Here is a 23,445-nt window from a genome sequence, read left to right on the forward strand (position 1 = left end):
CGGCTTTTTAGGCATGCCGTAACATGTTTAGTGTAAAAATTATAATTTACATATTTGTAATGTGATTTTGCCGAGCAATGAGATGACGGTTCGATGGAAGTGTCATATACATATCGCAGCCGTTCAGGTGTCCGTAGGTCAATACAGTGAATACCACTGCATTTTCAAGAATTGAGCATCGCTCAAGACTCATGAATTAAAGATGATGGACCTATTCATCGCAAAATCATCTTCAGTGACGAAGCCCATTTTTGGTTTAATAGATTTGTCAATAATCAAGATTTGCGTTACTAGTCGTCTAAATGTCTATTTGATGCAGTGTGCATGCTGGTGCCTTTATTGGGCTATATTTTTTTGTCAACGATGAGAATCGTAAAGTTACTCTAAATGGTTATCGTTTTATTTAAAAAAAAAATGGTGATAGGTCCTTATTTGGAAGATCCTTTATGTTCAAAAATTGCTCTAGTAATTTGTATATCGGGTGTTGTTTTAGAAGAACTTTTTATAAAACAAAACACAGATAACTCAGACTTGTTTCGTTAACACTGTGTCGAATTTTGAACGACCAAGAATTTGACGTGCGACGAAACGAAATACGACAACTTACAAATGTATTTCTTGAGATGAGAAATTTGGCTCAAAATATGAAGGGATGTTTGGTTGGACCATTTCTATCCCTTAATGATATTAGATGTAAATCTGCTTGAAAACTGCAGTGTTTTTTAAATATAACTCGTTAATCAGGCCTATTAAGAATTCCATCGTAATCGGACAAAAAAAACTTTTACCAAATACCAAAATCGTAGTTTAAAATCTCATACAATTTTAAAATTCGGACGGATTTTATGAAACGGATATTCGGGATTCTTAAAAATTTCTCATTACGATGGAATTCAATGAATCTATTTCCGAAATGTGATTATTTTACATAATAGGTCTCTAAGTTTCGAAGGAACAATTTTCTCTAAAAAGGGTAAAATCTTGTTTATAAATTTCTTCTTAAAAAATAAAAAGTAAACAAAACATTTTACAAAATTATCTACAGATTACGTTTAAGTATCAAATTAGTTCGGTGCAACATTTTCATTTCGACAAAATTCAATCTTCTTATGATAATTCGTTTTAATCCAGAGTATTGCAATCAATTCATATTAACACCACTTCTCGAACATTTGATTACGTCAAAAAAGATGTAAAACCTTAGTGTGCAAGATTTCACTTATCAATCAATTTACCAAAAAACTATACTTAAGTGAATTAAGAGCTTATTTCTAACATCAAATTTAACCTTTTCTTTTTAACATTTTTATTAAATTGTGAAACATTTTTTGATGTTACTTCAAACATTAACTAATTTGAAGATTTATAAATCTTTTAACAGATCGTAATGTAAAGAGAAAAAAGAAACAGAATTTGAATGGTAACTCATGGAAGAAACTTGACTGCAATTTATATTGTAACATGCTTAACTCAATTCAAGGTTTCTCTATAGAGATAGTTTAACAATAAAAATAATGAACTTAATTTTCTATACAAAAGTACACAGCACGATGCTAATGATAGGGCACCAGCACCGCACTGTGTTAAATGGTTTCAAAAGAGTCTCTTGTCGAGACTCTTGAACCTTTTTACTTTATTGTTGACGACACAGTGTGGTAGTTGGCAGCTCATTTGCTTACAACAATCAAACACAACTTGTACCTTCTTACTTCATAAATTGAATTCCCGTTTAAAATGAGATAAATCACAAAAGTCTTGACAATGTGTCAATTAGTTATTTTATTAACGCATTTCGTGATTATATTAACATTAACCAAAAAAGACTTTGTGGTAAAGTATTATTGTTCAGGGTGCATGATATATAATCTAAGACTTAACCTTCAACGGTACTGGGCGGGGGCAAAATGCTGCGTGTTACAAAATCTTGATTAAATGTGCTACCTTCATGAGATTAACAACTTCGTGGGACTAACATACAAATAATATGCCTATATTGTATATTGTTTACAAAATGGTGATGATTGAATTAAGATAAAACAAAAAGGTTTTTTGTTTTTAACGAACTTTCAGATTTAGATAAATAAGTTGCTTTGTGTAATCGTTAAGTTCGAAAAATTATGTCTGTTATCAAGGTTCTTTATTATTATTATTATTTCAACGTTGAAAGCAAATATAATTTTCTTTATTGAATTTTTGTAAAGTTATGCGTAAATACTAAAAGGTGATAGAAAACATCGATAGCTTTATTGAATGATTCAAAGAGGCGTACGTACTTTTTTATTTTTATAGAGTATTAGAAACTATATTTTTCAGTGAAAATAATAGAAGTTTGCAACGATTATTTAAATATCTTATTTGTCAAAGAGGTTCCATAGACAAAATATCGAATGATTTATAATTTAATTTTTTTTAACTCTAGACAAATAAAAATATTAGAAAACACTTATTTTTTTCTTGTTTTTATTTTTTCGAAAAATTATTAAATATAGGTACATCCCTCTGCTCTGGATATGAAACTGGGACCATTTAACCGTAATATTCTCGCTTCTATTAATTGTATTAAGTTTACCCATAAGTCCAACGTCGGTTGGACTGTCAAGTACCGATATTCCCTTTTAAACCGAACTTCACCAATGTGGAATTAATTTCAACACTCTGTCTTTCATTGCACTGTTCAAGACTACATCTCCTTTCCAACCCTTCCCATTCTTCCTAATGCTCACACTCTGTCTCTGGCATATTTAAGCCATTCAAACCATTTGATAATTGAATTGATTTTTGTTTTGATGTACGATGCACTTGATTTACATCAAAAGGTGAAAAAACAATAATATCTTCTAAGCAATGACTCAGTGGACAAATATGCCACAAGTGTTCTTTTGGAAATTTTAATTTTAAAAGCTTTTAAAACTTATAAGTAAAAAATAGAAACATTTGTAAATTAACTTAATATTTGGATTTTTTTAAATATTTCTCAAAGTGTCTCGTGTTTTCAAAAAACAAAATTGATTTGTCTTACTTTCCAGCAATACTTTTGAATAGCTGTTCTTTTGCTTATGTCGACACAGCTTAAAATGTAGGTGTAGTTTTTAACCGCAGCCTTACCTGAACACATCATATTAACAACACAATTGGGAAATTGTATGGTTTTCTACGCATGATATGATCAACACAGCACTTTATTCCTTTAACAAATAGAATTCTGCTAGTGAAACGTTGATTTTTTTTTCTGCTTACTTACGGCTGTGAAATATTTTGTATAGAGTTTCGCAGTATACATCCCAACTTCTTGGGATGTCGTTTGAGAATTTTATAAAATTCCGCACACTAACCTTGTTCTCTGACATACTTCTAACCCGCCAACCTGAGGATCTTTACAATGAATTAAACTTTTTCAACCCTAATAGATGCCGTGATCTAGAAATTCCGCGTTTTCAGTGTCTAACATCTGAACGTCAGTTCTTTGTCAACTCAGTACGAATTTGGAATTCATTGCCGGAGAGAAATAAAAAGTATTAATAACACGAAACAAATGGGAAAGGAACTTAAACTTTACTTTAATAATGCATAGATTAAGTTATATTCGCAAATTTGTAAAAATATGTAAAACTTGAATTAAAATCAATTAGCTAGTATAATAAATGTAGCTACTCTACATTTTACAAGCTACACTATAAATAAGATATTGTATCTTAAAGTGTAAGCTAATCAAGAAAATAAATAAATACTAAAATACTAAATACTTTTCAGTCTATGGGTCACAATACTGTATTAAAAAATTAATTGCCTATGCATAAAATACTTTATGACCAAAATATTTTTAAAAAAATGTTATTTGGACAAAGTTCTGTATTTCAGCTTTTTAAAAACTTTTTGAAATATGAAATTTTTAAGAAATAAAATCTGTTTAGAATAATTTTCCATTTACAATTTTTTAAAACCCTAACAGCCAATTCCTTGACAAAATTCTAAAATCGAATTAAAAACTCTCGGTTTTATAATTTCCATAGAACTCAGTCTCAGTGTAAATATATTATTAGACTTAGGCCCATTTGCTGATACTAGTCATAGTTATTTAAGTTCTACATAATTTACTATGGCCTAATTAATGGTATTTTACGGAACTTAAATTTCGTCGTAAATGGCACTAAGGGGAACTCATTTTATGGGGAAGAAATAGTAGATCATAAAGCTCTTAAGTTGCAGTTATGAAATTTATAAGCTTATGTCCTCTGATGAGATTTCAAAAAATTTGTATCACAAAACTTAGTTTTGATTGACATTAAAGCGAAACTAAAAAATATGAATTGGAGTTGAAAGATGTTGAGGTTCTCGAATTGATTAAAGTTAAAGCTTTTCGTCAAATTTACGGTAGGAATGAGTATTTTTTTTTGGCTATGATCAGCCGGCCCTTACAAAAGATATTGCCTACATACAATATACAATATTCTTGCAACAGAAATCAATAGTTTGATAATTTTTTTGAAAAGCTTCATCTTTTTGGGTTTCGTATTAAAGCTTCCAGATAGCTGCAAAAATTGATCCGTAATTTTAAAGCTAGGCAACGTTGAAGCAACCAGTCTGAACATTCTAAAAGCGACCTTTTACCCATTTGATCTAAGATCTGGGTTACTTCCACTTTAATTTGTCAGCCATATCGTGAATTAATATTTGAAAGCTATTTTGTATACTTTCCAGGAGTCAAAACATTACATTCCATTTCCCGTTTTGAATTTTCATGTAGGTATACATTGACAACTGTTTGGCATTTTGTAATGAAACGAAGTTAGATTCGTTTCAATCTATGCGGAACTTAGTTAAATGTATCTTAAATATTTTCTGACAACCAAAAATAAATTACGTTGCTCTTGAAATCTAAGATGTAGTTAGTTGCTACACACATTTAAGAACAGTATCAGCAAAGTTCTAACGAATAATAAACTACTTTCGTAGCACCCGGTAGGATTTTTTGACATTGATTTCTGACATTCTATAGAATAATAATATTAAATCTCTGTCAGAGTAGATTTAGAGGTAAACAATTTTGTCATTGATTCAGTTTATTAAAAAATTGTCGATTTAAATAATTTTTTTTTCGAAGTTTTGCTTATATTTTTTATACTATTTTGTATTGTTTGCTTTTAAAATGTTTCGCTTATATTGGTGCTAATAAATGTTGAAAGTGCTTGCTGTGACATTATTGATTGGTTACAGAAATTGAAATATTGACCTTATGCCCTCCTTAGAACAATCAAAAGTTAGTTATTCTTGACAAATTTTCCGTGGTAAAGATACACATATTATGCGTATTTTTTAAGCTTGACAGCTGTTGCCAGCTGGACCAGCCTGCGTCCATAATTGTATTTTCCAACAATTTAATATTATTGCAAATTACACAAATTCGGTGGCTTAATTCATCATTAAATCACTCAAAGATCTAAACACATTTCTGAACCGAGTTCCAATATCCTGGACATTAAAATTTGAGGGTCGAATAAATTGAAGTTTTATCTCAGACTAAAATCTAAATCAAAGTTCAAACGCTCGAAAACTTGATGAAAAAATGAGTTAGAACTCAGTCGAATCAAAATGTTTCAAAAAAAATCGAGTTTTAGAGACTAGAACTTAACAGGGAATAGGCTTTAACATTTTGAGGAAAATAAAGGAACTGAGGTCTTTCTATGTAACTCGATTCTAGAATCGAAAGGCAAAATCGAAAAGTATCACTCTAGATCAAATGTGTTTTCGAGCGAATTTGTTTTAGTCAAAGTGTAAGTAAAATGTTGAATATGAGTCCATCTGCCACCCAATTAAACCGGGAATTAGTAATTTTTGCCAAAAATAGCGTTTGGGCTTTCGTTTCTCTTTCTCATTCATTTCAAAATTCATCATCAGCGGGCACATGACTCTTTCGATTGAAATCAAAGCTCCGTCAAGTATTTTTGCAGCGTTCTTGTCACCACCGATTTGGTTTTGGAAACCTCATGTTGCCAAAAAATTCAATGCTGCTGATAACAGCATATTATCTTCTGCGAGAAGTCATGTCGAATGATATGGTGTTAAGTAAGAACATAAATCCGTCTTTAGAAAGACGATAGCTCTTAACAAAACTAAAACAAAAGTATATATTTTTCATTAAGAATGCGTTCAAGTTTTCTACCGCATTATCCTTCTGCGTTTAATTTGCTCGTACCGTTTTTCATTTCCTTGCAAATTGAATTAAATTCCATATTTGTAATAATTATTCTTGTCCAAAAATTTGATGTTTTTAAAAATGTCAAACAACTCGATACTCGTTCGAAAGTACAATTTTGTTTGAAAACAAGTTTGTATAACTGGCATTTAATGCGTAGTACGATTTGAAAGTTGAATCGGAAATGAGTTTCGAATAGAATCAAAAGTAGAATCAAGTTACGTAGTAGGGCCCCAGAACTGTGAAAAATAAACTTTTTTAATAAACAGAATTTTGAAGTATAGTATTTCGAGTATACCCTTTCCAACATTGTCTTTTTAGAATCCATCTCAATTTTTGAACGAAGAATTAATTCGTTTATATTTTCAGGTCAAAGTTTTGTGGCTTCATATTTGTTACCATTATATTAATGCTAATGTTTAAGAGGGTGTTAATTTATGTGTCAGATTATGTCATGGTTCATTACTTCAAGATTTTAAACTAAAATAAATTAAAACAGGTTTAGACAAATCATATATTTATTTCTTCTAAGACGATAATCAATAATCAAGAACCAACAATAAAATATATGTAAATATTAATTATGTATTATGAGATTAATTCCTTACATTTAAATTCAATTTGAGTCTTTTTTTTCAAAACACAAAATAGGTTAAATAAATAAAAACAGATTAAAAATTTCATTTGAAATATATAAGAGTTTGATTGACCCAGTAAACCCGTCTTTATTTAAAAATACCTGTTTCGATTGAGTTAACAAAATCAACATAATTCCTTGAGGACTTTTTCTGTATTATATGATTTATTGACCGTAAAATGAAATCACTGTAAAATTAATTCAAAATGAAAAACATAATTTTCCAATGCACTTTGCACAATTTCAAATAATAAAGAATTTTCCCAAGAGAAATTCGAAAACCATCTGTGATTTAAAATCGGAGTATTATACATAATTTCTCTAAATCTACCTTCCTCCTTCACAATGATGATGGATGATGATGATAATGATCATCATTATAATCATCAATTTCGCTTTCCATTTCAATGTCAATTCAAAATCAGTCAACATATAAAAAGAACAACAATAGTTGTCATCGATATTGAAATTTGCTCAATGACACACTTTTTTTTCGTCGTCTTTTTCATATTTTTCTGCAATGAAAATCACCATCACCATCATCACAATACAATTGGATTGGAATTGGTAAACAGAGCGATAAAGATTGTTATAAATAAATGATTGGTATGAGTACTATAATCGTATATCAATCTTCAATCATCATTATCCATCGTTTAACCTAGTTGAACTTTCTTTAGCCTGCTTCGGATCGCGGCGGCAGCGGTTGTGTGTCATGTCATTGAATTCACATTCCAATTACCTTATAAAAATTGTTCAATTTATTTTAATGTTTAAACAATTACATAAAAATAAATACAATACAAAAATACGAACAACAACAACAAAATATAATAAAAACGAGTTCTTACGAAAAAACAACTCAAATGGCCATTGAACCAATCTTTCGAGATACCAGTTTCTGATGCTGGATATGATGGAGTCTTAAGTTGAGTCTGGCTTTAACTGCTTCTGATTATGCTGCTGGCTGTTTAAGACTTAAGATTTGACCAACCGACGGACAGACAGAAAGACCACCACCATCTACTTTACCAACGGTGATGCCGGCTGCGACTCTGATTCTCATAGAAGGCGTAGGTATAACCACATTCATTGATTTGATTTTCCGGTTTTAAAGATACAGATACAAGACAAGACCATGATAGATACTTTATATCTACCTACCAACCTACTCGTACCATAACAAACGCTTTATATAAAAACCAAAACCGCATCTCATAGAATTGTAATAATTTTTATTAATCCAAAAATATGTACATAATAATATCATTTTTATATTTTTTGTTTTTTGCTAAGGTTTTTTGAAACATAGTCCCTGCATATTTTAGGTTGTACTTCTTGCAAATAGACCAATAAGTTTTTATTCAGCAAACAAAAATATGACGATGGAACATTGCAATCCATATGAATGAGAAGAATCCGTGTCTGGAGGCGATCCCCTCATGTTCAACGATGTGCGTGGCATCGTTTCCAATTCCAACTGTATGCAGGAATGAACATTTGTAGCAGAGGTAATGTGGGTTTTCAAGATAGTCTAGGAAATAAAGTCACATATTTTGGGGATTCTTAATGTAAACAGCGTAAACATATGGGTGATTGTTAAAAGCCAGATCAGTCCTTTATAATCGAAGACTGTGTTGAAAACCAAAGTACTTAACTAATATTAATTCGAAATCAGAACTTTGAAGTACTTCAGCATTTCATTTATTTCAAGTACAAGTACTAGGTGCTGGTACTCCGATTGAACACAGTCGTAGTACTGCTCAAAAACGGCAAAAAGACAGTATTGGGGTACAATTACCTTAACAGGTATCAGGTAGAAGTAATACTTGAATATCGTTTTCAAGTACTTCTTAACCCATTGCGTAATGTTAACTTTTATTTAAATGTACAATTTACAAGGGAAAAAGCACCTATAGGTTAAGTTCTTTGGAGTACTTATCAAATACTTGAAAATATATTCAACCGCATTAAAGTACTTATATAATACTTAAAGGAAGTTATTGAGTACTTGTTACAAATATTGAAACTTGGCTTTTGCAAACCTTTGTATCAGAATTTAATTGAACATAGGTGGCGCAAAACTCCGTTGATAACTAGGGTTTAGTGACTTACAACTCTCAACCATTCTTGTGTGTAAACAATTCTGTCAGGAATGGAGGGGACCTACAGTTTTAAGCAGAATCCAAAAGGGTTATTTGGGAGAGCACTATTTTTTTAGGGATTTGTCAATTCCTTGCAATATGCAGTACCCTTAAAAGAAAGCTCTAGGTGTCACAGGCGGTGATTGAAGCAAAGATCTTTGGCGCATGAGAGTCCTACCAACTTACCATCACGCCACGGGAACTACAGTATCAGAATACTTGTTTCGATGATTGTTGTCCCTGTTTTGACAGTTAGAATGTCAAAATGTCTTTTGGGTTTCGTTCAGTAAGCTTTTGATAGCCGATTAAGACCGAAACAACACTTGCAAAGTGGAATTGGAAATGGTTTGTGAAAAAAATCAGTCTGAGAAGTATATAAAGCACTAAGTCCATTTTATGGTATTAGGGAAGCAAATTTCACTTGGAGCAGTAGCGAACTTCTGTCAAAAATTATATGCTAAAATTGTATAACAGTAAAAACCTAATTACAAAAATGTGTCTGTCTCTTTATATTATTTAAAATTCCCAAGTTCTTTAAATAAAACCGATACTTGAAGGTACTTAACTTATACCTTGAAAGGTTTAATTTATAATTAATTACTCGATATTTGGTACTTTTGATGAAGTTCTTGAAAAATATTAGTACTAGTATCAGAGTACAGGAGTAAAAGTACAAGTCTTAGTCGAAGTATTTGTACTTATACTCGAAAATGTACAGCTCTGTGGTTGGTTACAACAAAATCTCTTGGACTATTTGTAATAGAAGCAAGTCTTTTGCATTTTGTCGAAATCCGATATGACAAACGCCCCCGGAGAGCTTTGTATCATATTAATGTTGAGAGTTTTGTCTAAAATAAAAATAAAATCTCCTCTGAAGGACGTTTGATATCTAAATACATACATTGGTACTCTTACAAAGGAGGAAATATGTTCCAAATAAAAATACCAACTTTGGATAGAAACATTTATGAAGATTAATAAAAGAAAAAAACAAAAAAAAGAAGAAATTGCTATGAAATGGTCATTTTAAAAAATTCGTCAACCTATAAACTAATCCAACATTAATTGGCAGATTATTATCAAACCATAACTAAATTGGAATCAAATACATATATTTATTATTTATAATACTGTTGTCACTCTTAAAAAGAAAAAGCAAATCATTTTATTTTTTGGGTTTAAAGTATCTCTTACAGGTAGACCAAGTCTGAGCAAAAGGTAAGTCGAATGGACACTTGTTAGTAAACAATTATACGATCTATGATTTTTATAGCTTGAGGCTATTAAACAAATATAAGATTTGTACAGCATTCGATTTGGTTTTGTTTACGGAAATCAAGTTTAGTGTCTTTTCGCAAAAAAGAAATTAAATAAAACTAAGGCTGGGCTTCCATCACTGAATGTTTGTAAATTTAATTGATATTTTATTGCTTAATGTTAAAGTGGATTTAACTATGTATATTTATGAAGAAATGGAAATGATTTTCAATTTTTGTTAGCGTTTTTTTTTTTAGTTTAAGAGTTAAAGACAGTTAAAAAAGAAGATTAAGCAAATAAGCATAAGAAATATATTACGTAATTTCATTACTTTTAATAAAGTTTCATCCTTGCTTGTAAATAAAAAACAAAGTTAAATTACATAAAAGCAAAGCTGAATAAAGTTTTTCCGAAATTATTTCCTTTTTTTTTAAATAATCAATGTTTATTTCATTGCAAGGATTGCTTGTATTTCTTCAATTAATTCAAGAGGTCGAAAAGGGTCAAAATGCCTTCAATTGATTGATTTAATATCTTTTTCGTAGCTGCAAAAAAAGGTATTGAGTTGTGAATTCACAAGTTTCGTGCGTTGCCAAATCGAGAAATAAGACAGCTCAAAATTTTTCTTGTAAAATTGAGTTATTGAGAAAATCGCGAGCTAAAAACTTAACGAAAATGAAATAATTGTTATTTTGGTCAAAGAAAAGTTCCGTGACACAATGTATCACCGTTTTTGCATTGATTTATGAGCAAATTTGAGTAACATTATTCTGCGTTGGAAGAAACTTAATGTTTGATCATTGTGGATCATAAGCTCAAAACCGACATCCAGACTCAAAAACGCTTATTTTCAACAACAAGTTTTCGGTTTTTTAAGCCCGAAGTGAGAGAGTTCTTCTTACTAACGTTCTTTCGAAATGAAACTGGGCCAAATTATAGAAATTGGCATCCAGACTTAAAAACGCTTACTTTCAACAAGAAGTTTTGGGTTTTTTAAGCCCGAAGTGAGAGAGTTCTTCTTACTAACGCTTCTTTCGAAGTGAAACTGGGCCATATTATTGAAATTGACATCCAGACTTAAAAACGCTTATTTTCAACAACAAGTTTTGGATTTTTAAAGCTATAAGTTAGAAAGTTCTTCTTAATAATGCATCCTCCGAATTGAAATTGGGCCAAATTTTTGAAATTGATTTTTCGCTAAGAACTCGAAATAATGTTAATGTTTTTTGGAAGGCCAAATAACCGCATATTCGATCGACCGTCTTAAATTCTTTTGTTAACTAACTTCAAAAGTCTTAAGACCTAAGTCTTAATTAAAAATACAGTACAATGTCGTTTTTGGATTCTTTTATTCGAAAGTTCGACGAGGAATCCACAAACCGGACTTACGACAACATTACGAACTACATCTTCAATATTCTTAGTTATTTTAAAGAGAGAAACTAACAGGGAAAAAATGTTAACAATACATTTGATGTCAAAAAAAGTTTAAGACAAGGCGGTGCACTGAACGGCATGCGACTTCTTCAACATTATTTTGGAAAGAATTGTGCAAAAACTCAACCGCCAACACTAGAGGCACAATCATCCACAGATCACTTCAGCTGATGATATTGATATAATTGGAAGATCAAACTGTAATTTCAGTGGAGCGTTTTTGAGCATTGTGACGAAAGCGGAGAAGAAATGAAGAATAACTCTTCCAAATCGCTTCTTCTTTGAATTAAGAAGGCAATTGAGTAATAAAGTTCTCTCTCGAGCATCTAAAATCACCATCTACAATACGCTCATCATTGCGGATCTTATTTATGGCGCTGAGGCATGGACCCTGTCAAAAAAAGATGAGAGCGTCTTCGGATGCTTCGGGTGATTTTTGGTCCTGTCTCCATAGATGGAGAGTGAAGGAGAAGATACAACGACAAATTGTGCGGGCTGCACAGCGACATTGAACTGGTAAAAGGAATAACAGTTCAACGACTTATATGATGAGTCATGTAGAGTGAATGGACATCAACGCCACCAATACTCAGGAGGCGCACCCAGGTGGGAGAAGACCTTAACCAACTTGGTGTGCGAAACTGAAGACAACTAGGTAGTGAATGAGCTGGCTGGAGAAGCATGTTTGTTAAGGCCACGGTCCGGCACAGACTGTGACAGCTGCCAAAAAAAAGCCAACCCTTTTATAAGAACCACTTTATAATCACTATACTCTACTTCAAAAACTTGAAAGCTTTGTATGATTGTATTTGATTCTCTTTCAGTAACTTTCGGCATACCACAAGGAAGTTGTTAATGGCCAGTTCTATTGTTTACTTTGTATTAAAATTCTTTTACTTAGTTGGTAGGGTATTTTCGAGGAAATACAAAATACCATATGTTAACCCTCAATATATTAAAAGTACCCAATTAAAGTTCTCAGACGAGGCTAAGTATCTGGGTCTTATATGAGACAAAAAACTTAAGTGTCAAAAAGGCTACTGTAGCTCTCTTTCCTTGCAAAAAAGCTTTGGGTATTATTTGGGGCTTACAACTGCGAATCACGCATTGGTTATACATATTTGTACTCAGAAAAATTGCTACACTAAATACCCTACCCTACTTACCACCTCTTGATATACTTAGAAAACAAATAGCTGCAAGCTGTGCTATTTGCCTCAAAGCTTCGTCGCAGTGGCTTAACAACACCATTGGCCACTCCGTAATTCTTAATTATTTAGAATCAATTCCAAAGCAAACATCCAACAACTGCAATTGACAGACTATACCTTCCAGTTTTTTTTGGGAGGATAGGGCATTCCTGGAAATTGAGTCAATCCCCTTTTACACACATCGATCAAGATCAAATGAAGGAATTGTGGAGGCGTGTACTTTGAACGCATGAAATTAAGTCTCTCAATTCGCTTTCACAATTATTGTGGAGTGTCCCAGGCGGAACATTTTGTGATAAAAGAAGTCTTGTTCTTATAGCCGTATTTTCTCAGATAGTCAGACTAATATTAAATCTTTGGACGCAGTCTCTACAAACTCTATAATAGTCTATAACTGCCGATCATCTCTTATGGAGATGACACAACAGCTTAATATTCATTTTTGCTGGTTGTCAGGCCATAGAGACATTCCAGGAAATTGAAAGACAGATTTACTCGTCAGATTTGGCACAGCACAATCCCTTCTAACAAGTTTGGCTAATGTTGACATACCAATAGTTAAATGTAAACTATTGATAGTGCAGGACGCTATATAGAGAAGGCTAAGATCATGTGGAATAACATCACCGAGTGTCAAGTCACAAAATCATTTGGCCCATACTAGATTTAAAGCGCTCAAGGTACTTGTTATCTCTAAGCTCTATAATCGTTGTCATAGCCGGGCACTGTCTGATAGAAAAGCGAAATACGCGGTTAAACGAATTTTCAAATGACTTTTGTAGAAGCTGTATGAATGAGGAAGAGCAGGAAACAGTTCTTCACCTACTCTATACAGTGTACATGCCCTGATTTAGCTCAAAAAATGCAAGAATTACCTAGGAGAATTCTTCTATTTGAGAATTAACATAGTCAGTCTTTCACGTTTGCATTTAGCTTAGAAGAAAGCTTCAGGATTCATATGGTATCACAATAGGCCATTAAACTGGCCTAAGTGTGTCCTACTTTAACACGGACAGATACTTTAAACCAAACTAACCTATGGTTACGAAATTTAGAAGACCCTTACTTTAAATATGGAATGATTTCACTATTTATTTAGGAACATTCTTTTCGTGGACAAAAATATATCTTTAAAAAGCAAAACAATAATCATTTTAGATTCATTTTTTTAAGAAATATTAAACATCCTATTTTCCTAAATTATTGACATGGTTGACAAGGTTTAACCGTACTAACCTTGAAATTGGAATAAAACTCATCATGTATAGTCTCTTATTAGAAGGTAAAACATTGATATTGACGTTAAAACTTTTCTTTTTGTTTTTTAAACAAAAAAAAGAATCATCGACAAAGCTTTTAAAAGAACTTATGTAACTATCATTTCAAGGATATTTCCATTACAAAAAGGTAATTTCTATCATTAAAATGATTTTTCAAGACAATTGTAGGTGTTTTGTAAAACTTAACTATCCCCTACAGTTTTTGTATGTATATTGTTTCTAATTATATGCTTCATTAAAAAGCTTTATGCTAATGTAATGTGCAATGCGCATTTCAATCATCAGTTATTTGAAACATATTTTTCCATCTAAATGGTTCGGCCTTGTTAATAAACATTTTTAGTTACACAACATAAATTATTATTTGCACTTTGCTTCTTTTTTGTTTTAATTCTACTTTAATTTGTCACAATTTGTGAGGAATTTATAAAGATAGACGACATTAAGAGTGCCACACTTTCTTTTTTTTATTAGTTTTCATGAACAAAATAATTGGTGTGGGAATTGCAACTTTATTTGCAAAAGAAAAAGTGTGCATATACTTTTTTTGATCTAGTTTAGTGAGATAGTTTTTTATTTTTCTCTTTAATGATTCAATTTTATAATTGTTGAAAGTATATTACAGGTATATGCAAATAATTATAATTAATTTACCCCGGTGGTATATGAATTGAATATGTTTAATCAATTTTAAAAATTGTTTCCATGCTTGAAATTAAAATTGAAATAAAAATAAAAAAAAATGTAGTATAATCATCGGAACAAGGTGAGTGTTTCACAAGCATCTGTAGATAAAAAGTTAATTATTATGTTTTTAAATAATATCGTTGTTTATTTTTATTTTGTCGGTAAAAAACTCACGAGATGAAATTAATCAATTTTATGGCATTGAAAAGCACATTTCGTTGTGAATTTATTTTATGTACGAGTATAAACATAAAGGAAATAATTATTCAAAAATATCAACAATATTGATAAAAATTCTAAATGTTTAAATATGTGGAAAACATTTAATAGTGTTTTTTGTTTAATCACTTTCAAGACCATTTAAGAACTGACAAAAAACTTGCTGTCAAATATTAATTTAAAAATACTTTCCTGGTCTGCCACTTTCTGACACATGTGACTTGAGCTTTCAAACGTGTGTCATTCTGGAAATTAAATTTCATTTCGGTTATTTTGCATTTAAGTTACCAATCAAACGACATTTTTTAAGAATGATTGACTTGAGACGAAAAAGAAAACGCTTTAGTCTCACAAAGCTTAAGTACAACCAGATAAAATGTCTAGCACTTTATATAAAAACAAATCAATTCATCACATAACCATAAGCCTATTAACTTTTCAAAACAAAGAAATATATACAGAAACCACAAGAGGTAGAGCGTACTTCTTGTTTTAAAATCTTTCTTTACCCACAACAACCCTCCAAGGCATTCCTATATTTCCCCTTAAATACAAATCCTAATTTTCAATCTTCCCCAGTGTAATTTTTAGTAGGTAGGTAAGGAAGGTATAAGCCATCAGAATATTCAACAGAATCTCAAAACAAAGAGAAAAAAAAGAACACAAATTTCAAAACTTCAAGCAACAAGGTAAAATTCTTAAAATACATTGACCCAAAGTGTCTATCTTTTATCTTTTTACTCTTCGACATTTATGTTTATTGTTTAAGAGAAAAAATACCTTGGGTTTAATTATTATTTTTATCATTATTACTTGCGAGCTATCGATTCTTTAAAATATTTTTTAAGAATTATTTTGAGGTGACGCGAAGACGTCGTGTTAATAAATACCTACAATACAAACAAATTATGATAATATTTTCTTGACACATTTCTATCTAAAGAACAATTATAGCCGATACCATTTTTGGAAGAAAGTGTCAACCTTGAATGAAAGAAAATTTACATTGAATGCATAATTGATTTTTTGATTTCATTTTTAATTTTGCATTCCAAGCTTAAAAGTTATAAATTGAGTGCAGTAAAAGCTCTGTAATTCGAATTTCGGATTAGTTTAGACCAAAACAAATTTGTATGGAACTAAAACCAAAAGTTCCATTTTTCCTTGTCCCAAATATAAAGCAAAATTTTGAGATGTCCTCTTTTTTTGGAAAAAAAGGTTGGCAACTCTTAGCGAAAAGAATATTTTAGAATGATGAAAGTTTTCCGAAAGCCATTTAAACGTCAAAAATGGTATTCACAATTATTCACAAATTCTAAGGCTGTCTTTTTGACAGCTGTCACTTGATTTAAGCTCAGTTTGACTTTTCATTTCAGAATAAATATACTTGCACTTGAGCAACATTTGCAAATCGTGATAATCTATTATCAAAAAAGTGGTTCGTTTCATCCAATATTCGGTCGTGTTATTCACCACCGCTAGACTATTTTTTGTGGGGTAATGTGAAGTCGCTTGTCTACGCTAATAAACTTGAGATTATTGACGTTTCGGAAGCGAACATTCGGCGTGTTATGGCTGACACATGGTCTCAATTGCTGTAAAAAGTGGTCAAAAATTAGGACTCACGGCTGGAATTTGTTCGTGTCTGCAGCGGCCGCCATTACAGTTTTAAGACATAATATCAACCCTTATTTCTTTAATAAAGCTGAATTCCTGGCCAAAACATTAAAATAAATGCGTTTTATTTGCGGAGTATTGTTGGCCCTTTTTGGGTGCAAAAACGATTACGGGGACACTACAATTAAGAACTGTATGCAATCTAACTTAGTACTCGTGCAATGATGGTTAGTGCGATGGACTGTCATGCGAGAGGTCTTGCGTTCGATCCCTGCCTTTGCCACCTAAAAGTTTTTTTCACAGGTACTGCCTCTTGCGAGGAATTGTCAAATTCTCCAAGAGTAATTCTTGTCATGAAAAGTGCTTTCTCAAATTTGGCGTGCGGATTCGGCTTAAAAAACTGTAGGTCCCCTTCATCCCAGACAACATTACTTGCAGACAGGAATGGTTGAGAGTTGTAAGTCACTAGGCCCTAGTTTTCAATGGACTGTTGCGCCAGTTATTTATTTTTATTTTCATGCAATCTGCCTAGAACCTGATATTGAAATTTAAGCTCGATAGACTCCGGTGGACACATAGCTCATATAAGTGAAGGTGAACCAGCTCTGAAAGTCTACTTTTTGGTTGTCGAGCCCATCATGAAGAAGAATTCGAGCTGTACTTTTCTGTTCTATTTTTTTTTTGTGAATAATGTTTTCATGGTTTGGGAGTGTCATTTTTGATTTTGCAGAGATGAGGCTATTCTAGATTTTTTTAAAATGCATTGAACTTTTGCTACTTCATGCAATTGTTCAAGATTTATTTGTATGCTTCCTATTGATTGCAAAGCATTAAGTTGGCACAATCAATTGTAAGCTGTGCCAAATTTAAAACTTTTCCAAATTGTTGTGGTAGACATTTTTTCCGAAATTTTACGAAGCATTGTCGTACATCGCAGAAAATTTCAAACCAATTTGGGTCTTAGCAAAATTGATCAGCTTGTGGCGTGAAGTGAAAATCAAAAAGAATTGAAGGCTTTACAAACCCTCAAGAAAAATCGAGTATCCACCTTCTTTTTTCGTTTTTTACAAACTGGTCTACAAAACCTTGCAAATCGTAATTATCAAGTGTGTGTTACTTTTTTGACTTAAGTTATTTTTCAAGAACAAAAGTCACTTTAAAGAAATTTTAAAATTAGGAGTTACAACAAAAATTGTGAACTTTAAATGCCTGGAAAATATTTTTCAACTTTTTTATTTGTTTAGGCAGCTCTAGTGTAGAAAAATTCGACCTAGAGAGACTTCACTGTGATTTTGAATATATTCAATCATTGTTTAGCAGGAAGTGATCTCAACACCTCAACTTACATATATAGTACTTAAAGATTTAAATTTGAATACAAATTTGGTTGAAGTGAAAATTAAAAAAACAACTACTTTATACAAATGAAATAATTGTAAAGGTAGCTTTATAGGCTTGAGATAAAAGATACGAGTACGAAACTATCAAAAAACAAAGTTGTAAAGATAAAATTCGAATTCGGCCTAAATTTGTAACGACGTTTAGGGGCTATATAACAAACAATATGTATATATAAGGGCATACAATTTTAAGATCATACTGTTAACTCTCACCAATTAGAAGAACAAATTTAGTCGTTAAGGTTCAAATACAGTTGTTGTTTTTAGGAGGTAAGTTTATTGATCAAAGATAGCAAACTTCGTACAAAAATTTGAGTGAGAGGACTTATTTACCAACAAATTCGAGATTTTAATTGCCCATTGAATATTTAACAACTGCAAAACCATTGTTGTCTTCAAAACTGTAAACCAAATTGCTTACTTTGATTTTGATCTATAAAAATAGATTTTGTGTATGGTTTCCAATCAGAAGTTTCATATTATAGTTGTAAGTAAGTAACTAACAACACTTCAAAACGATATCAGCAAAATTGGCACCACGGCTACAAATACAGCATCACATCCTTTTTGTATAATTTTCTATGACATTTCATGACTTCACAAATTCCACCTAAATTAATTATAAAGCCTTTTCAGAGATTTTATCTTTCACGCAACCACAAAGAAAAAGGTCTAAGGGTGCAAATTGAAAATATCTCGGTGGCTAATTGTGATCAGCTCCTTCGGAAATAACACTGTCAGGACTCTTTTCTGGTAGAACTGCTAACAGTGGCTGTGAAATTCACACCGTTTCTTTGGTAAATTTTAACAACTTCAGTGAATTGTTGAAGGGTTAAAAGTGATAACTTTTCTAATAAAAATTTGTTCAAAATGAAACCTCTCACCGGTAAGCCCTTTATGCAAATATGTCAATAGGTCAATACCTCTAAAATGTACCGTTATATTCTACACCGCAATTAAACAAGTTCCGTATAAAATCACAAGATTATAGAACATTTTGTATGTCAGCAAAATTATTCCACGAAATCAAATAATCGATATGTGATATTCGATATTTGTTAACTTTTTAAGTAAACACCTACAAAAAATTAAAGGCAAACTACTTAAAAATAAGTCGTGCTTCCATACTTATTCCTATATAACCTCTTTTGCAGTACAAAAATTAAAAAAAAAAAAAATAAAGAAAATATAATAAATTATTAGTTACGCTATCCGGCAATGAATATTAAATCCAATAATAAAATGTTCCGCCAATTAAAAGAAGCATACATAATCCGAGAGTGTATACTTCTTATGAAGTTTCATTATAGTGAGTTCTTAAGACTCTGGAGCGGCGAGGTTGATGATGGTGATTCGTGGCTTTGTCATAGTTTTCGATTAAATTCACAAGATTTTTGTTTTATTTTTTTAATTCTTTTCTTTCTATTTTTTTCTAATTTCCATCTTCGACACGACCAACGACCAACAACGACGACGAGGGATTTATAAGACACATCAGATATTTTATTAGCACTCAAGATACAAATAGATAGATAGAAAAGAATCTATATATACACCAAACACCAGAACCACTCGATAGAAAGAAAAACGGATATTTCTTGGTTATAGGTATAGCCAAAGTGGTAGAACCACTTTGTCAGTTATCTCAAAGAAGTAGAAAACCAAAAAAGAACCATACAAAAATAAAATAACTCTTTGGTCCAGAATATGGACAACGCTGCGCAACGCGTCGACGATGACGATGATGACGACGACCGCGACGACGGACGTCGAAGAACAACTTTAACAACTATTCAATAGCCGCACTTTTCTTAACTCGCAAGATATACAACCGTTGATGCAAAACTATATACAACTTCAAGTTAACACCAACGCATTAATTTTCAACTTCAAAGATAATTTTTGTTTTTTTTTATAGGTTGGTAATTAGAATTACAGGTTTACTACATTTGTTTTTTTTTTAAATTAAGATCTGAGCATAAATTCAACATATGCTCTAAAGTCTCTTTTTAAGCCCTTTTAAAGATTTTAGCAAAGGTACAACTTTAAGGGAGAATCTTTCATCCGAAATGCCCGACTAACCGTAACCGAAATGTTTTCAAAACGGCCTTGCGCACGAATGTGTATATTTGGGAAGTTGTATCTGCAGGCATCCGTTGCCGTGTCGAGTGCTATGCGCATCGATCGAGACGAAAGTGGGTACCTATAAGTTTTGTAACACTAAAACGCACACGAATTATCTCATTGTCGTCATAGGACGTCTTTCTATATTTTCTTTACACGAGAAGATACTTTTGTATCTTTTAATATGTCTATGCAGTTTAAAGAAAGGTACTTCTATATAAGTTTGGATGCACCCAAGACAAATGCTTGTTGTTGTTGTTTTGATAAAAATTCATGATAGAAAAACAAGTTACTGCCCAAGTTAATTCGATGACGATGACGAAAACGCAAAAGGGAAACAGAGCAGCAGTAGCAACAACAAAACACAGCATCAAAACAAACGAGCGACGCTGACGACCAACACGAATAACGACGCTGGACGCAACGCGGTTTATGTGCGCACGGCTTGAAAGATTCGATTCAACTAAAAGTCATGAGATACTATTGGCAATGTGAAGCCCATCATCGAGCTCTGGTTGAGCTTTGGATTTGTGTATCTTAAAACAAACCAACACAAAATAAAACAACAAAACTCAAATAAATCGCATGAGAGTTGTATACGACTTGTATAGGATTGTTGTTTGAATTGGATTGACTTTGGCTCTTTTGTGGCTCTGGCTTTGGATCTAGAGAACGCGATGAGACTTTTTATACCTACTCTGGTGAAAAACTTAGATCAATGCTGGACCTGGAGCTGAAGCTGATTGAATTGAAGATATCGAAAGAATTTTTAAGTTCAAAGAGGTGAATTTGAGAGGATATTTTAGTGTGTACTTTTGTTACAGGGGTTTTAATAAATTTATAAGTGGAAAGCTATTTTTAGATAAAGTTCATTTTACATTGTATAAGGTATAGTTTGGTATTGGTATTTTGAGAAGAAGTTGGTACTTTGAATATGCAGGGCAATGAGCCTTTTAATTACGATACAATGGAGTGGATTTCAAGTATATATCGATGCCAATAAATAAATAAGTTATAAATCTAGAAGGAGGAAAACTGAACCAGAGTTAGTTCGTGTAGGCTTAAAGATCACATTTACTGCCAAAAGACATGCGACCTTGATGAGATTTCAATTATACGTTACGAAATTGATATAACGGTAAGAAAAAAAATATAAACTGGTCTAATTTATTTGTCTTAAATGTTTTAATCGGATTTGCGAGCTACTTTGTGACCTTTGAGGAGAGGTTTTTGAACTTTTGATAGTTAAAAAAAAAGTTCACGCACTTATTTTCAGTTTTAGAAGTATTGGCAGCAGTTACACTAATCCGTATTTTTACAACGATTTTTAAGAAAATTGATAAAACTGATAGAACTACGTGGAATTTTTTGAAATTTGATGTTAAACATTTTGTGCTAAGGTCATTTAGAACAATTTTGATAAATTTCTAGTTTCGGATGTTTTTTTTTTAGTATCGATCTAACAGTCAAGCCAATGAAATAAGTTTGACATTTTATTCTTTGACAAATCAAATACCATAAATTTTGGATGAATCTTATGACCACAAACAAATAAATGTTTAATACAGTTTAAATGCCGAAAGGGTCAACAGCGAATTTGTATTTAATCTGAAACCAGTGATAGTTAGAAACAATTAAAATCTGATGTTTTCGTAGAGATTTATATTTTTTTAAGTATGCAAGATTTAAAGTGGTCATTTTTTGAGCAGAAAAGTTAAAACAACTCTCAATAAAAGACTATTATATATTACAAATTCAATATTAATAAGTATTAATAATTTCTTGGCTCTAAAAATGTTGTCTCAAGATTTTATATAAGTAGGCCTTTGATTATTTCTTTTCTTTCTATTTAAATGTTTTACGTACTTAATACAATTTGTTGGTTTAAGTTTTTCTTTTCAGATAGCAACTCTCAATTCTTTAAAATGACCGAATCTCAAAAAAACTTTGATCAAAATTCACTGCACAAATATTGTTTTAAAAATTATAAAAAGCAATATAAAGAAGATTAAAAGATTACCAGAACAAAAAAGTTATCAACAAATAATTTAATTTTCAGTTAACTTAAACAAGAATAGACGGACGTCATACAAATGTATATTTTAAAAATAAATGCACTTTCTTTAAAATGTGTGTTTTTTTTTCTCTTTTTTTTATTAAACTGAAACTTCCCTGGAGTGATGTATAACTTATTATTATATTTTGAGGATCTCGACTTATTTTTACTCGTATTTTAAAACTAAAATATCTACAAAATATAAAAAAACGATATTGTTTCTGAAATATATCAATTGAAAAATTTGTAGAATCACAGAAATTACAAGGATACCAACAAATTTCTTAAATAATTGCCATTTGCTATCTTACGCATCTAACTCCTATAATTTTCTCAATTTGTTTACTTTATGTAAAATTAAAGGTGGTTTTAGGAATTGTTAGGGGCGCATTAATAAAGCTCTCTACCAAACTACGCTTTCACAATGTAGCAGAACAAGAGGAAATTAAACTCCATATCCTCAGGCCTTCTGCTGAGGAACGCTTTGGTCAAAGTTTGATGAAGAACCTAAGGGGTGCTACTCTTCTACAATTTTGCGAAATTAAGCTTATTTGGCTTTATTTCACTTAGATGTCTTGAATTTTAATAACTCTTAAAACTGTTGAGAGACTGGCGTTTACACCAATTGCTTGTTTTATTTTTGCACTAGAAGCAAAAGAATCTTATGGACACTTTAAAATGTTTAAGCTTATAGCCTCCCTTTATGTTTTATCTGTACGAATCATTTTTTTTTTAAGAAAAAACTATTTGACGAATTACCACATATTTACTTTAACTCATCAAAGTTAGAAGCATTTCAATCCGGAAGCAAAAAAGTATACACATTACACATTGTTTGTCGATTTTAAAGCTGCATTTGATTTGCTGAATCGAGAAGATTTATTTTTAAACTTTCCCAACTTGGAGTGTCAACAAAATTCATCCAAATAATCCGTTGTTTGTACACAGATACTGAAGTTGCTGTCTAAGATGGCAAAACATATTCAAAACCATTTAAATCACTTACAAAGTAAGGCAGGGATGTCTACTCAGTGCTCTTCTTTTTGCTGTTTTTATTAATGATATAGCTTCGCACATTGCAGGAGGTGCCCGGATTGCGGGTATTGTAATAAATTTATTACTCTACGCCGATGACCTTCCCTTTTTTTTCGAATCAGCAGAAACCCTGCAATTGATGGTAAAT

The 23,445-nt window shown here is 31.6% G+C and overlaps 1 protein-coding gene across 10 annotated transcripts in view; it reads right to left on the reverse strand.

The window, feature by feature from the left end:
* The window catches only part of LOC129939562 (disco-interacting protein 2), a 310,790-nt gene that overhangs the window by 114,251 nt on the left and 173,094 nt on the right, over window positions 1-23,445 (reverse strand). For 4 of the 10 annotated variants that reach the window (XM_056047615.1, XM_056047613.1, XM_056047609.1 and 1 more), the window contains exon 1: window positions 19,290-20,674. The exons of 2 other annotated variants lie outside the window; for them this stretch is intronic. The gene's annotated coding sequence lies outside the window, so the exon portion shown is untranslated. Of the gene's footprint in view, window positions 1-19,289; window positions 20,676-23,445 lie in introns of those variants that run through there. 4 more of the 10 variants (XM_056047612.1, XM_056047611.1, XM_056047608.1 and 1 more) reach the window with 2 other exon arrangements.

This window comes from Eupeodes corollae, chromosome 1 (assembly GCF_945859685.1).
Source record: "Eupeodes corollae chromosome 1, idEupCoro1.1, whole genome shotgun sequence".
In the NCBI taxonomy this organism is placed as follows: domain Eukaryota; kingdom Metazoa; phylum Arthropoda; class Insecta; order Diptera; family Syrphidae; genus Eupeodes; species Eupeodes corollae.